Source organism: Oncorhynchus masou, chromosome 12 (genome assembly GCF_036934945.1).
Source record: "Oncorhynchus masou masou isolate Uvic2021 chromosome 12, UVic_Omas_1.1, whole genome shotgun sequence".
Taxonomy (NCBI): domain Eukaryota; kingdom Metazoa; phylum Chordata; class Actinopteri; order Salmoniformes; family Salmonidae; genus Oncorhynchus; species Oncorhynchus masou.
In genome coordinates this window covers 38,904,126-38,920,063 of record NC_088223.1, presented here as the reverse complement: position 1 = coordinate 38,920,063, position 15,938 = coordinate 38,904,126, and the positions used below count along the sequence as shown (strand labels likewise).

At 51.4% G+C, this 15,938-nt stretch overlaps 1 protein-coding gene across 1 annotated transcript in view; it reads left to right on the top strand.

The window, feature by feature from the left end:
• LOC135550054 (ephrin type-A receptor 7-like) overlaps nt 1–15,938 on the top strand; it is a 163,023-nt gene that overhangs the window by 31,304 nt on the left and 115,781 nt on the right. The window lies entirely within an intron of this gene.

Sequence of the window (15,938 nt, the reverse complement as noted above, 5' to 3'; positions counted from 1 at the left end):
GAGAGGCTAACAGAACAGACAGACCGAGAGAGATAGGCTTGCAGTCGAGACAGAGAGAGAGAGAGAGAGAGGCGAGCAGTAGAGAGGGAGTGGGAGGGTGAGAGGGAGTGAGAGAGGGAGTGAGTGAGAGGCAGTACAGACACACACAGAGAGAGAGAGGGGCGCAGTACAGACACACACAGACACAGAGAGAAAGAGGGGCGCAGTACAGACACACACAGAGACAGAGAGAGAGAGACGCAGTACAGACACACAAACAGAGAGAGAGGCTAGCAGTACAGACAGAGAGAGGGAGAGAGAGAGAGGCTTGCAGTCGAGAGAGAGAGAGCGAGAGAGTATAGCAGTACAGACAGAGGCTAACAGAACAGACAGACCGAGAGAGAGAGGCTTGCAGTCGAGACAGAGAGAGAGTGAGGGAGAGGCTAGCAGTAGAGACAGAGAGGGAGAGAGAGAGGCTAGCAGTAGAGACACAGAGAGAGAGAGAGAATAGCAGTACAGACAGGGAGAGAGGCTAGCAGTCAAGACAGAGAGAGAGTTTAGCAGTCGAGACAGAGAGAGAGAGCGGCTAGCAGTCGAGGCAGAGAGAGAGAGAGGCTCGCAGTCGAGACGGAGAGAGAGAGAGGCTCGCAGTCGAGACAGAGAGAGAGAGAGTTTAGCAATCGAGGCAGAGAGAGAGAGAGGCTAGCAGTCGAGGAAGAGCGAGAGAGAGAGAGGCTAGCAGTACAGACAGAGAGAGAGAGAGAGTCGAGACAGAGAGGCTCGCAGTCGAGGCAGAGAGAGGCTCGCAGTCGAGGCAGAGAGAGGCTCGCAGTCGAGGCAGAGAGAGGCTCGCAGTCGAGGCAGAGAGAGGCTCGCAATCGAGGCAGAGAGAGGCTCGCAGTCGAGGCAGAGAGAGAGAGGCTCGCAGTCGAGGCAGAGAGAGAGGCTCGCAGTAGAGAGAGAGAGAGAGAGAGGCTAGCAGTACAGAGAGAGAGAGAGAGAGAGAGGCTAGCAGTACAGACAGAGAGGCTAGCAGAACAGACAGAGCGAGAGAGAGAGGCTAGCAGTAGAGAGAGAGAGAGAGGCTCGCAGTAGAGAGAGAGAGAGAGGCTCGCAGTAGAGAGAGAGAGAGAGAGGCTCGCAGTTGAGAGAGAGAGAGAGAGGCTAGCAGTAGAGAGAGAGAGAGAGGCTAGCAGTACAGACAGAGAGAGAGGCTAGCTGTACAGAGAGAGAGAGAGAGAGAGGCTAGCAGTACAGACAGAGAGGCTAGCAGAACAGACAGAGAGAGAGAGAGGCTAGCAGTAGAGAGAGACTAGCAGTAGAGAGAGAGAGGCTAGCAGTAGAGAGAGAGAGGCTAGCAGTAGAGAGAGAGAGGCTAGCAGTAGAGAGAGAGAGGCTAGCAGTAGAGACAGAGAGGCGAGCAGTAGAGACAGAGAGAGGCGAGCAGTAGAGACAGAGAGAGGCGAGCAGTAGAGACAGAGAGAGGCGAGCAGTAGAGACAGAGAGAGGCGAGCAGTAGAGACAGAGAGAGGCGAGCAGTAGAGACAGAGAGAGGCGAGCAGTAGAGACAGAGAGAGGCGAGCAGTAGAGACAGAGAGAGGCGAGCAGTAGAGACAGAGAGAGGCGAGCAGTAGAGACAGAGAGAGGCGAGCAGTAGAGACAGAGAGAGGCGAGCAGTAGAGACAGAGAGAGGCGAGCAGTAGAGACAGAGAGAGGCGAGCAGTAGAGACAGAGAGAGGCGAGCAGTAGAGACAGAGAGAGGCGAGCAGTAGAGACAGAGAGAGGCGAGCAGTAGAGACAGAGAGAGGCGAGCAGTAGAGACAGAGAGAGGCGAGCAGTAGAGACAGAGAGGCGAGCAGTAGAGACAGAGAGGCGAGCAGTAGAGACAGAGAGGCGAGCAGTAGAGACAGAGAGGCGAGCAGTAGAGAGAGAGAGGCGAGCAGTAGAGAGAGAGAGGCGAGCAGTAGAGAGAGAGAGGCGAGCAGTAGAGAGAGAGGCGAGCAGTAGAGACAGAGAGGCGAGCAGTAGAGACAGAGAGGCGAGCAGTAGAGACAGAGAGGCGAGCAGTAGAGACAGAGAGGAGAGCAGTAGAGACAGAGAGGCGAGCAGTAGAGACAGAGAGAGGCGAGCAGTAGAGACAGAGAGAGCGAGCAGTAGAGACAGAGAGGCGAGCAGTAGAGACAGAGAGGCGAGCAGTAGAGACAGAGAGGCGAGCAGTAGAGACAGAGAGAGGCGAGCAGTAGAGACAGAGAGAGGCGAGCAGTAGAGACAGAGAGAGGCGAGCAGTAGAGACAGAGAGAGGCGAGCAGTAGAGACAGAGAGAGGCGAGCAGTAGAGAGAGAGAGGCGAGCAGTAGAGAGCGAGAGGCGAGCAGTACAGACAGACAGAGAGAGAGACAGAGAGGCGAGCAGTACAGACAGACAGAGAGAGAGTGAGAGAGGCTATCAGTAGAGACAGGTAGGGAGAGAGAGGCTAGCAGTACAGACAGAGAGACAGAGAGGCTAGCAGTACAGACAGAGAGACAGAGAGGCTAGCAGTACAGACAGAGAGACAGAGAAGCTAGCAGTACAGACAGAGAGACAGAGAGGCTATCAGTAGAGACAGGTAGGGAGAGAGAGGCTCGCAGTCGAGTCAGAGAGAGAAGGAACAGCATCGTGATAGAGCGAGAGCTCTCTCCTCGTTGGGACTGTAGCGGGCGATTGGCCTTGTCAGTCCCCATCAGCGGCAGCCCCAGTGGAGTACTGCTCTATTCTGTGTTAATGGCATGAATATGCAGAGACAGCAGTCCCCCACCACTCCCACGGGCCCCCAGCACCAGCACTATTGATCAGCCGTAATGCTCCACTAAACTGAGGAATTAGGCTGGGAATCAACACGCACTGGCACACACACACACACACACACACACACACACACACACACACACACACACACACACACACACACACACAGCAGCCACTTCTCATGTTTTATTTTGTGTATGTGTAGGGGGGGGGGGCTTCTCTATATGAGATAGTGGGCTTCTTCACAATACTTGTGTTGCTTTACTACTGTGGGGGTGTGTTTTGAGTATTTGCTCATGTGTCCTGTGTCTCTTGTTTACGTGTGGGACTAATTGCGTGTCCTGGTGTGTTTGAGCCACTCAGTAACAGCTCTGAAGAGGTTCTGAACCGGTGTGAAGAGAGAGGCCTTGTTCTGTGTAATGTTCCTGTTTTTAATGGAGGCTAGGTGCTGTAACTGACTTGGTTATAATTACAGTGACGGTAGCTGAAGCGGGTCCTCTTGTCGCAATCTCTTCGCCCCGTACTCTGTACTCTATACTCTATACTCTATACTCTGGACTCTGGACTCTGGACTCTGGACTCTGCTCTACAACCGGAGGCCTATTTACGTACACACTTTATCACTCCCCAGAGTCCTCCCTAAGTGTTCACACCTCATATCTAGTGTGCTGCCGACTTCCTCAAATACCTCTGGGTTACAGAGACCCCCTCTCCTAGTCCCCGTCCCCTCACCACCTCACCACCTTCATCTTCCTCCTTGAGTTTCTCTCTCTCCTCTTCCCTGTCTCGTTTCTCGTAGTCCCTCTCTCAGATCCCATCTTTCCTCTCCCCTGGTCCCACTCGCTCTTCACTCTTAGCCCCGCCCTCGTTCCTCCTCCTCTCCCTCGTTCCTCCTCCTCCTCTCCCTCGTTCCTCCTCCTCCTCTCCCTCGTTCCTCTCCACTCCCTCGTTCCTCCTCCTCTCCCTCGTTCCGCCTCCTCTCCCTCGTTCCTCCTCCTCTCCCTCGTTCCTCCTCCCTCTCCCTCGTCCTCCTCTCCTCCTCTCTGTACTCTCCCTGGACTCTGCTCTACAACCGGAGGCCTATTTACGTACACACTTTATCACTCCCCAGAGTCCTCCCTAAGTCCTCCTCCTCCTCTCCCCCTCGTCCCCGTCCTCCCACCTCTCCCTCGTTCCTCCTCCTCTCCCTCCCTCTCCTCCTCCATCCCATCTTTCCTCTCCCCTGTTCCTCCTCCTCCTCCTCCTCCCTCGTTCCTCCTCCTCCCCTTCCTCCTCCTCCTCCTCCTCCTCTCCCTCGTTCCTCCTCCTCTCCCTCGTTCCTCCTCCTCTCCCTCGTTCCTCCTCCCCTCTCCCTCGTTCCTCCTCCTCCTCTCCCCTCCTCCATTCCTCCTCCTCCCTCTCCTCTCCCTCGTTCCTCCTCCTCTCCCTCGTTCCTCCTCTCTCCCTCGTTCCTCCTCCTCTCTCCCTTGTTCCTCCTCCTCTCTCCCTCGTTCCTCCTCCTCTCTCCCTCGTTCCACCTCCTCGCTTCTTCGTTCCTCTGCTGGGTCTGTATTATTGCAGGGTGAGACCCGGGTGAGTCAGGTTAATGGGTGTAGATTTTGGGAGGCCAAGAGACACCATTGTGGCTGTGTGTTTGTTAGCGCACCTCAGTCGCTCTCCCTCCTACTTGTCCTCTCTGTACCTCTGTCGCTCTCCCTCCTACTTGTCCTCTCTGTACCTCTGTCGCTCTCCCTCCTACTTGTCCTCTCTGTACCTCTGTCGCTCTCCCTCCTACTTGTCCTCTCTGTACCTCTGTCGCTCTCCCTCCTACTTGTCCTCTCTGTACCTCTGTCGCTCTCCCTCCTACTTGTCCTCTCTTCTGTACCTCTGTCGCTCTCCCTCCTACTTGTCCTCTCTGTACCTCTGTCGCTCTCCCTCCTACTTGTCCTCTCTGTACCTCTGTCGCTCTCCCTCCTACTTGTCCTCTCTGTACCTCTGTCGCTCTCCCTCCTACTTGTCCTCTCTGTACCTCTGTCGCTCTCCCTCCTACTTGTCCTCTCTGTACCTCTGTCGCTCTCCCTCCTACTTGTCCTCTCTTCTGTACCTCTGTCGCTCTCCCTCCTACTTGTCCTCTCTTCTGTACCTCTGTCGCTCTCCCTCCTACTTGTCCTCTCTGTACCTCTGTTGCTCTCCCTCCTGCTTGTCCTCTCTGTACCTCCGTCGCTCTCCCTCCTGCTTGTCCTCTCTGTACCTCCGTCGCTCTCCCTCCTGCTTGTCCTCTCTGTACCTCCGTCGCTCTCCCTCCTGCTTGTCCTCTCTGTACCTCCACCTCTTTCTCTCGTTTGTTTCCTGAACCCCCTCACTCTTTTCTGGGATATGATTTCTCTCTCTCTGGGCCTCCCCTGGCACAATGCCACCCTTTCCCATCTGTTGGAAGTCAGAAAGAGGGGTGGAGCCTCCCTCGCTCCCACTAATGTTCACTGTCTCTGCGCTCCGTTTCATTAATTCACACACTGCCGGGAGAAAGACAAAACCCGCGCCTTTTTAGTCCAGCATCTGATGTATTTAATTAGCCGGGCCATGAAGACGGCTGCCGGGAACTGGCGCACGGACGAGCACACGGAGGGTCTTGAAATGGCTTGGCAGGTGGCACAGAATAAAAGAGAGTTGGAACGGGGCCCAACCGAGGTTTCACCTTCAGCCCTCCTTTGCCTTCCTTCACCCGGGAGGAAGAAGAGGGAGAGGAAGGGAGCGCAGAAAGGAACAAAGGGGCTAGGAACCAGGGAAGTAGATGATATAGAGGAGGGAGGGGGGGGGGGATGAAAGGTAACGATGGAAGAGGATTCGATTTTTATTTGAGAAGGAAGAGGAGCGGGAAATGCCTTCCTTGTTCTTCCGTCCAACAGGTGTTACTACTGCAGAAAGTGGTCTGTGACTCCAGCGCTTCCCACAGTTCTCACTCTTGGTACGCACGGGAAACTGTGGCGCGTGGGGAAACCCCGGCAGCGTTGCAGTTCTTGACACAAACCGGTGCGCCCGGCGCCGACTACCATGGCCTGTTCAAAGGCCACAAACATCTGTTGTCTTGCCCGTTCTCCCTCTGAATGGCGCACATACACAATCCATGTCTCAATGCTGAAACATCCTTATTTAACCTGTCTCCTTCATCCACACTGACTGAAGTGGGTTTAATAAGTGACATCAATAAGGCATCATAGTTTTACCTGGCCAGTCTGTCATGGAAAGAGCAGGTGTTCCTATCAGTCAGTCAAATGTATTTAAAAAGCCCTACGTACATCAGCTGATGTCACAAAGTCCTGTACAGAAACCAGCCTAAAATAGCCCAAACAGCAAGCAATGCAGGTGTAGAACCACGTTCCTAATGTTTTGCACACTCAAGGTAGACTAGTTTCATAAATTGAACAATTCTATCATGATTTAGGACATATATACAGGTTCCATTTCACTAATGATCAGATAAATGGCTACAGTGTGTTGTATGAAGAATGTACATCGCGGTTTTGAAGTTGATCTCCCACGTTTTCTTTGGACCTGAAACGATTTCAACGGAAAGAGATGATCCAGGTGTTCGATACGTTAAATCACTAGATAAATGTCCGGACTGATTTTGTGTGTGTGTGTGTGGAGAGTGTGTGTGTGTGTGGGAGGGGGTGGGGATTGTGTGTGTGTGTATGTGTGTGTGTGTCGCCAGGCTGCGTCTGGTTCTCTGTGCTCACAACTCTGCTCGGCTGCAGGGGTTTGTCTCTCCCAGCCCCCCTCACTGTGTAGGAAGGCTGCTCGGCTACAGGGGTTTGTCTCTCCCAGCCCCCCTCACTGTGTAGGAAGGCTGCTCGGCCGCAGGGGTTTGTCTCTCCCAGCCCCCCTCACTGTGTAGGAAGGCTGCTCGGCTGCAGGGGTTTGTCTCTCCCAGCCCCCCTCACTGTGTAGGACGGCTGCTCGGCCGCAGGGGTTTGTCTCTCCCAGCCCCCCTCACTGTGTAGGACGGCTGCTCGGCCGCAGGGGTTTGTCTCTCCCAGCCCCCCTCACTGTGTAGGAAGGCTGCTCGGCTGCAGGGGTTTGTCTCTCCCAGCCCCCCTCACTGTGTAGGACGGCTGCTCGGCTGCAGGGGTTTGTCTCTCCCAGCCCCCCTCACTGTGTAGGACGGCTGCTCGGCTGCAGGGGTTTGTCTCTCCCAGCCCCCTCACTGTGTAGGAAGGCTGCTCGGCTGTGTAGGAAGGCTGCTCGGCTGCAGGGGTTTGTCTCTCCCAGCCCCCTCACTGTGTAGGACGGCTGCTCGGCTGCAGGGGTTTGTCTCTCCCAGCCCCCCTCACTGTGTAGGAAGGCTGCTCGGCTGTGTAGGAAGGCTGCTCGGCTGCAGGGGTTTGTCTCTCCCAGCCCCCCTCACTGTGTAGGACGGCTGCTCGGCTGCAGGGGTTTGTCTCTCCCAGCCCCCCTCACTGTGTAGGACGGCTGCTCGGCCAGCTTGCCTTGGCACCGCTCTGACGCCTCGTTTTGTCGTCATTTGTCAACCCCACCCAAAGAAAATGGATGACATTTCCACAGACACCTGCGTCTCTCCTATGGCACACACACACACACACACACACACACACACACATACTCACATACACACAGAGATGGAGGACTCGTACACATTACACACATACGTACGCACGAACACAATGGCACATATGCATGCACAGACTCTGGCTTACTACCACACTGACTAACATGCACAAGCTGTTCTTAACTCACTCCATCTGTTTCTGTCATCTCTAGCCTGACACCCACACACACACACACCCACACACACACACACACACACACAGTATGCAGCGGTGTTGTGTGTGTGTCATGATTGACACCCTGAGGGGAATGTTATCAGTCACATTTCCAGCGCGGTGCGGTATAAGGAGCTCCTACCGAGCCCTCGGGTTATTGTGGGTCGGCTGTCACACTGAGAGATGGGGAGGGAGGGAGGAAAGTGAGAAGCGGAACACCTTAGGTGCTGTACTACCAATGTGACGGACTAGAGAAGCCCCCTCTACTCGGGTCTTCCTCCTCTCCCTCTTGTTCTCTTTTATCCTGCTTTCACTTTCATGTCACGTGCGCCTCTTTCTTTCCTCTACTCTACCTCCCCTCCTCTCTCTCACTTCCCCTCCCCTCTCTCACTTCCCCCCCTCTCTTTTCCCCTCTGGTGACCCCTGTGTCTAATGTCGACTCCAGTCTGCAGCCAGTATCAGAAGGTCACCTCTCTCAAGGGGCTAGAGGGGCATACACAGCCAGGAGGGGGGGGGGGGGGGTTAAATGTCTCCTCCCTCCCTACAGAGTGTACACTATCACTGTCCCCTCAGAGCCCCTGGCCCTCTAGTCTGATTCAGCTAGCCTCCAGAGTGAATGGGGTAATTCAAGTGTGTGTGTGTGTGTGTGTGTGTGTGTGTGTGTGTGTGTGTGTGTGATGACTCTGCAACCCACCAACTCCAAAATCTGATTTTAAATTCCTGGAGAGACTCTGATGCAGATGACTTGTACAATGCAGTTCTCACTGAGACACATACACACACCACATACACACACCACATAGACACCCAGGCAAACACACACCAACACACCCCGCCAGGCAAACACACACGACATACTCACCCACACACACACCCAGGCAATCACACACCACACCACATGCACACCCAGGCAAACACACATGACATACACACACGACATACGCCCACCACACACACCCAGGCAAACACACACGACAAACACAGCCGCATGTCTACATGCTCAAACGCACGTCCTCTCTCCGATGGCTCAGCAGAGCGATGGTATCAGCCCCACACACTCTCACACGCTAATGTCTGACACCCTGTCTGTCTTTGTTTATCTCTGCTCGCTGTTGTGGAGGCTGACACCGAACACCTGTCATCCATTACAATGTAAATGCATTGTTGAATGAGTTATTTCCACTTGGTATCATCCATCATATTGGGCCGGGTGTGTGCCTCAGTTGAGCTGGGATGGGTCTCTCTGAGCAGTGAACTGTTTCTATGTTTATACACACACACACAGGGATGAAACACACACGTACAGTACAGTCGTGGCCAAAAGTTTTGAGAATATTACACAAATATATATTTTTCACAGTCTGCTGCCTCAGTTTGTATGATGGCAATTTGGATATACTCCAGAATGTTATGAAGAGTGATCAGATGAATTGCAAAGTCCCTATTTGCCATGCAAATGAACTGAATCCCCCCAAAACATTTCCAATGCATTTCAGCCCTGCCACAAAAGGACCAGCTGACATCATGTCAGTGATTCTCGCGTTAACACAGGTGTGAATGTTGACGAGGACAAGGCTGGAGATCACTCTGTCATGCTGATTGAGTTTGAATACCAGACTGGAAGCTTAAAATGGAGGGTGGTGCTTGGAATCATTGTTCTTCCTCTGTCAACCATGGTTACCTGCAAGGTAACACATGCCATCATCATTGCTTTGGACAAAAAAAGGGCTTCACAGGCAAGGATATTGCTGCCAGTAAGATTGCACCTAAATCAACAAATTTTTTTTGATCATCAAGAACTTCAAGGAGAGCGGTTCAATTGCTGTGAAGAAGGCTTCAGGGCGCCCAGGAAAGTCCAGCAAGCGCCAGAACCGTCTCCTAAAGTTGATTCAGCTGCGGGATCGCGGCGCCACCAGTACAGAGCTTGCTCAGGAATGGCAGCAGGCAGGTGTGAGTGCATCGGCACGCACAGTGAGGCGAAGACTTTTGGAGGATGGCCTGGTGTCAAGAAGGGCAGCAAGCCACTTCTATCTAGGAACAACATCAGGGACATACTGATATTCTGCAAAAGGTACAGGGATTGAACTGCTGAGGACTGGGGTAAACTCATTTTCTCTGATCAATCCCCTTTCCGATTGGTTGGGGCATCCGGAAAAAAAGCTTGTCCGGAGAAGACAAGGTGAGCGCTACCATCAGTCCTGTGTCATGCCAACAGTAAAGCATCCTGAGACCATTCATGTGTGGGGTTGCTTCTCAGCCAAGGGAGTGGGATCACTCACAATTTTGCCAAAGAACACAGTCATGAATAAACAATGGTACCAACACATCCTCCGAGAGCAACTTCTCCCAACCATCCAGGAACAGTTTGGTGAAGAACTATGCCTTTTCCAGCATGATGGAGCACCTTGCCATAAGGTCAGGAAACTCCCCTGACCTTAATCCCATTGGGAACTTGTGGTCAATTCTCAAGAGGCAGGTGGACAAACAAAAATCCACAAATTCTGACAAACTCGAAGCATTGATTATGCAAGAATGGTGCCATCAGTCAGGATGTGTCCCAGAAGTTAATTGACAGCATGTCAGGGTGGATTGCAGAGGTCTTGAAAAAGAAGGGTCAACACTGCAAATATTGACTCTTTGCATCAACTTCATGTAATTGTCCATAAAAGCCTTTGACACTTATGAAATGCTTGTAATTATACTTCAGCATTCCATAGTAACATCTGACAAAAATATCTAAAGACACTGAAGCAACAAACTTTGTGGAAATTAATATTTTGTGTTATTCTCAAACCATTTTGCCACAACTGTGAATTGTAAACACACACACTCACACCCCAGTTCCTTCTTGCGGCCATCTCTGTATGTAGTGTGTCAGGGTTTGGACTAGCGCATGGCTGGGTGATGGATGGATGGTGTGTTCATGAACTCAACACTCCTCCCGAGATCAAGGTCCCCCAGTGTCCCTTAGAAAAACTGAGATGAAGGACAGAGAGGGATAGAGGGATAGAGAAAGGACCCCCTGCTCGGAGGGAAGGTCATACTCTGTGGGGAGAGAGTCGGACGCACACTGTCACTCATGCTGTGCCATGGACACACACACACACACACACACTGCCCCTCATGCTGTGCCAGGGACACACACACTGTCCCTCATGCTGTGCGAGGGATGCACACACAGTGATGAACTCTGTTTGTCATTTCAGTTTGAAAACCACAAGGACTCCCGGACGTGCAAACAGGGTAGCTTGTGCCTGTCAAACACATTCATTTACACACCCACACTTGACCATTGATTCTGTGTTTACCACAGTGAATCCACCCGCACTTACACTGACGCCAGCCATGACCGTAGACTTTTAGAGTGCCGGGACAGGCCACACATAAGCTCGATTTACTGTTCCAATAGCCCAGCCCCCTCTGACTGACAGACAGACAGACAAGCACCCAGACACACACACACACACCCCACTGCCCATCCAGCTTTAAAACACCAGCCCCCCCCCCCTCTCCAGTGTCGTCATCATACATCATGCTATAGCGTGGCAGACAGACCTGGTAAACCGCTGAGCTGTAACTGGTGATAGAAGTGTTGAATGCCCCCCCCCCCACACACACACACACACCCTGGGGGATAAAAGTGACCCAGGAAGAGCCATCCCTGTGGTGATTGGGCAGCCTATCCCAGCTCTAGATGCAGACGCTGGAGTCCCTTTGAGATACAACAACAACAACAACAAATCCCCAGGGTGGATTTGCGGGGACATTGGGGTCGGTGGGTTGTATTGGGGACGAAAGCTGTGGTTGGTGTTTTGTGAGGACAGACTACCTGTCCCTGGGGGAGGGGATAGCTGAGGGTGGGGTGATGTCATCTGGAGGGTTTAGTTAGGGTGGGTAGACTGTCTCCAGGGCTGCCTGGAGGGACACAGTTCCCTATCCACATGCCACCTGTGATGGGCCAGCTGTTGGATCGTTACAGACCATGGTTGCTGCCTCCTCCGTAAGGGTCCAGAGTATGGATGGTTGTGTGTTTCTGAATAATTCACTTCTTTTGGTGGCAATTTGACATAAGGTGTGTGAATGTGTGCATTAGGGCTGGGACGATACCAGTATTGCGATACTCGTATTTATCGTGGCAAGGAAACGAAACACGAAGCGGTTTTTAACATCTTTAGGAAAACAGCCCCAATGTTGGAAACAAACATCATTATATGTTGACCAGTCACATTGATTTATTCTCCAAGCTACTGTATAAAAGACACAATATGTTACAACTATAGAACACAATATGTTACAACTATAGAACACAATATGTTACAACTATAGAACACAATATGTTACAACTATAGAACACAATATGTTACAGCTATAGAACACAATATGTTAGAACTATGGGCTGCTGTGTTTGTGGGGCATTGAAGTTGGTGAGTGAATATGTGAAGGCCGTTAGTGTGTGACCGTCGGTGTCAGTGCAGTTGCTACTAGGTGACATCTCCGCCGTACCAACCCGTCTGTGTGTTTCTGCTACTGTCCCCCTGGGGCCTCTACTCTCTGTTGGCACATCAGAGGCACATAAACACCAGCATTAATAACACACACACACTCCTCACTGACTGCTGTTTATACGGCTGTAAAATTCAATTACACTGCAGGGGAGCGGGCCGCCCCACATTACAGCATACCAGGGTGACATTTCATTTGCAATGAATCATGGGCTGGTGTAAGACCCGGCCGAGGACCACAACAATGCTTCTCTCTCTCTCTCCAAGCTTTCTCTCTCTCTCTCTCCAAACTTTCTCTCTCTCTCTCCAAGATTTCTCTCTCTCTCTCCAAGATTTCTCTCTCTCTCTCTCCAAGATTTCTCTCTCTCTCTCTCCAAGATTTCTCTCTCTCTCTCTCAAGATTTTGGCGGGGATGGCAGCCTGAATGGGGATGCCGCTCCTGTCACTTCGGTACGGCTTTAGGTGTGTTACTGAAGCTACTGTCACGGTGGAGGAGTTTCTGGTCGCCGTAGGAGAGAAGGTAGAATACGAGAATGTTGCTTATGCATCCCGGATGAATAAAGCTGTGGTGGTATTTCTTAAAGAAGAGTGTCTTGTAGATCATATGGTTGAGCATGGTGTACTTCTTAAAGAAGAGTGTCTGGTTGATCGGATGGTTGAGCATGGCGTACTTCTTAAAGAAGAGTGTCTTGTTGATCGGATGGTTGAGCATGGCGTACTTCTTAAAGAAGAGTGTCTTGTTGATCGGATGGTTGAGCATGGCGTACTTCTTAAAGAAGAGTGTCTTGTTGATCGGATGGTTGAGCATGGCGTACTTCTTAAAGAAGAGTGTCTTGTTGATCGGATGGTTGAGCATGGTGTACTTCTTAAAGAAGAGTGTCTGGTTGATCGGATGGTTGAGCGTGGCGTACTTCTTAAAGAAGAGTGTCTTGTTGATCGGATGGTTGAGCATTGCGTACTTCTTAAAGAAGAGTGTCTTGTAGATCGGATGGTTGAGCATGGCGTACTTCTTAAAGAAGAGTGTCTGGTTGATCGGATGGTTGAGCGTGGCGTACTTCTTAAAGAAGAGTGTCTTGTTGATCGGATGGTTGAGCATGGCGTACTTCTTAAAGAAGAGTGTCTTGTTGATCGGATGGTTGAGCATGGCGTACTTCTTAAAGAAGAGTGTCTGGTTGATCGGATGATTGAGCATGGCGTACTTCTTAAAGAAGAGTGTCTTGTTGATCGGATGGTTGAGCATGGCGTACTTATTAAAGAAGAGTGTCTTGTTGATCGGATGGTTGAGCATGGTGTACTTCTTAAAGAAGAGTGTCTGGTTGATCGGATGGTTGAGCGTGGCGTACTTCTTAAAGAAGAGTGTCTTGTTGATCGGATGGTTGAGCATTGCGTACTTCTTAAAGAAGAGTGTCTTGTAGATCGGATGGTTGAGCATGGCGTACTTCTTAAAGAAGAGTGTCTTGTTGATCGGATGGTTGAGCATGGCGTACTTCTTAAAGAAGAGTGTCTTGTTGATCGGATGGTTGAGCATGGCGTACTTATTAAAGAAGAGTGTCTTGTAGATCGGATGGTTGAGCATGGCGTACTTCTTAAAGAAGAGTGTCTTGTTGATCGGATGGTTGAGCATGGTGTACTTCTTAAAGAAGAGTGTCTGGTTGATCGGATGGTTGAGCGTGGCGTACTTCTTAAAGAAGAGTGTCTTGTTGATCGGATGGTTGAGCGTGCGTACTTCTTAAAGAAGAGTGTCTTGTAGATCGGATGGTTGAGCATGGCGTACTTCTTAAAGAAGAGTGTCTTGTTGATCGGATGGTTGAGCATGGCGTACTTCTTAAAGAAGAGTGTCTTGTTGATCGGATGGTTGAGCATGGCGTACTTCTTAAAGAAGAGTGTCTTGTAGATCGTATGGTTGAGCATGGCGTACTTCTTAAAGAAGACTGTCTTGTTGATCGTATGGTTGAGCATGGCGTACTTCTTAAAGAAGAGTGTCTTGTTGATCGGATGGTTGAGCATGGCGTACTTATTAAAGAAGAGTGTCTTGTAGATCGGATGGTTGAGCATGGCGTACTTCTTAAAGAAGAGTGTCTTGTTGATCGGATGGTTGAGCATGGTGTACTTCTTAAAGAAGAGTGTCTGGTTGATCGGATGGTTGAGCGTGGCGTACTTCTTAAAGAAGAGTGTCTTGTTGATCGGATGGTTGAGCATGGCGTACTTCTTAAAGAAGAGTGTCTTGTAGATCGGATGGTTGAGCATGGCGTACTTCTTAAAGAAGAGTGTCTTGTTGATCGGATGGTTGAGCATGGCGTACTTCTTAAAGAAGAGTGTCTTGTTGATCGGATGGTTGAGCATGGCGTACTTCTTAAAGAAGAGTGTCTTGTAGATCGTATGGTTGAGCATGGCGTACTTCTTAAAGAAGAGTGTCTTGTTGATCGTATGGTTGAGCATGGCGTACTTCTTAAAGAAGAGTGTCTTGTTGATCGGATGGTTGAGCATGGCGTACTTCTTAAAGAAGAGTGTCTTGTAGATCGGATGTTTGAGCATGGCGTACTTCTTAAAGGAATGTTTATTCAAGTTATGCCGCTTTTTTTCTCCGTCAACAAGGGTAACGATTTCAAATGTACCTCCGTTTATTCCAAATTAGCTATTGGAGCGCGAGTTATTGCGCTTTGGGAAGTTCGCCAGTTCAATTAAGGTTGTCCCGTTGGGTTGCAAACACCCGTCATTGAAACAGGTTGTCGTTTTGGCGGCAGGTCTTTATGTTTTTGGACTTACCGGAGCAGACTTTAGAGTTATCGTTTAAAATCAAGTATGACAATAGACTGAAAATGGCTTATGCTAGTATGGGTAGTCAACAGTGTTTTGAGTGTGGGGATGTTGGTCATAAGCGACATGCTTGCCCGAAAAGAGAGAAGGCAGAGGGAGGGGCGCAGGTGTTCCTCGTAACGCCTGGGCCCTCTGATCTAGGGAGAGGTGAGCTGACAGCGGTAGAGCAGCCACAAGCACCTGTTGCTGAGGAACAAGTTATCCGTGTTGAGGGCACGGAGTTTCAACTTGTATTAGAGGGAAATGTTATGCAGCAGAAACATATTGTTGTAGAAGGTAAGGATGGATCTGAAGAGCCAGTTCCTCAGACTGGTGAGCAGGTGCCCAGTACGAGTGCTGGGGTAAAGGAGAGAGCCCATGTGGAGCTAGGCTCCCAGGTAGTGGAGGAGGTGCCCAGTACGAGTGCTGGGGTAAAGGAGGGGGTTCATGTGGAGCTAGCCTCCCAGGTAGTGGAGGAGGTGCCCAGTACGAGTGCTGGGGTAAAGGAGGGGGCCCATGTGGAGCTAGCCTCCCAGGTAGTGGAGGAGGTGCCCAGTACGAGTGCTGGGGTAAAGGAGGGGGTTCATGTGGAGCTAGGCTCCCAGGTAGTGGAGGAGGTGCCCAGTACGAGTGCTGGGGTAAAGGAGGGGGTTCATGTGGAGCTTGGCTCCCAGGTAGTGGAGGAGGTGCCCAGTACGAGTGCTGGGGTAAAGGAGAGGGCCCATGTGGAGCTAGGCTCCCAGGTAGTGGAGGAGGTGCCCAGTACGAGTGCTGGGGTAAAGGAGGGGGTTCATGTGGAGCTAGCCTCCCAGGTAGTGGAGGAGGTGCCCAGTACGAGTGCTGGGGTAAAGGAGGGGGTTCATGTGGAGCTAGGCTCCCAGGTAGTGGAGGAGGTGCCCAGTACGAGTGCTGGGGTAAAGGAGGGGGCCCATGTGGAGCTAGGCTCCCAGGTAGTGGAGGAGGTACCCAGTACGAGTGCTGGGGTAAAGGAGGGGGTTCATGTGGAGCTAGGCTCCCAGGTAGTGGAGGAGGTGCCCAGTACGAGTGCTGGGTAAAGGAGGGGGTTCATGTGGAGCTAGGCTCCCATGTAGTGGAGGAGGTGCCCAGTACGAGTGCTG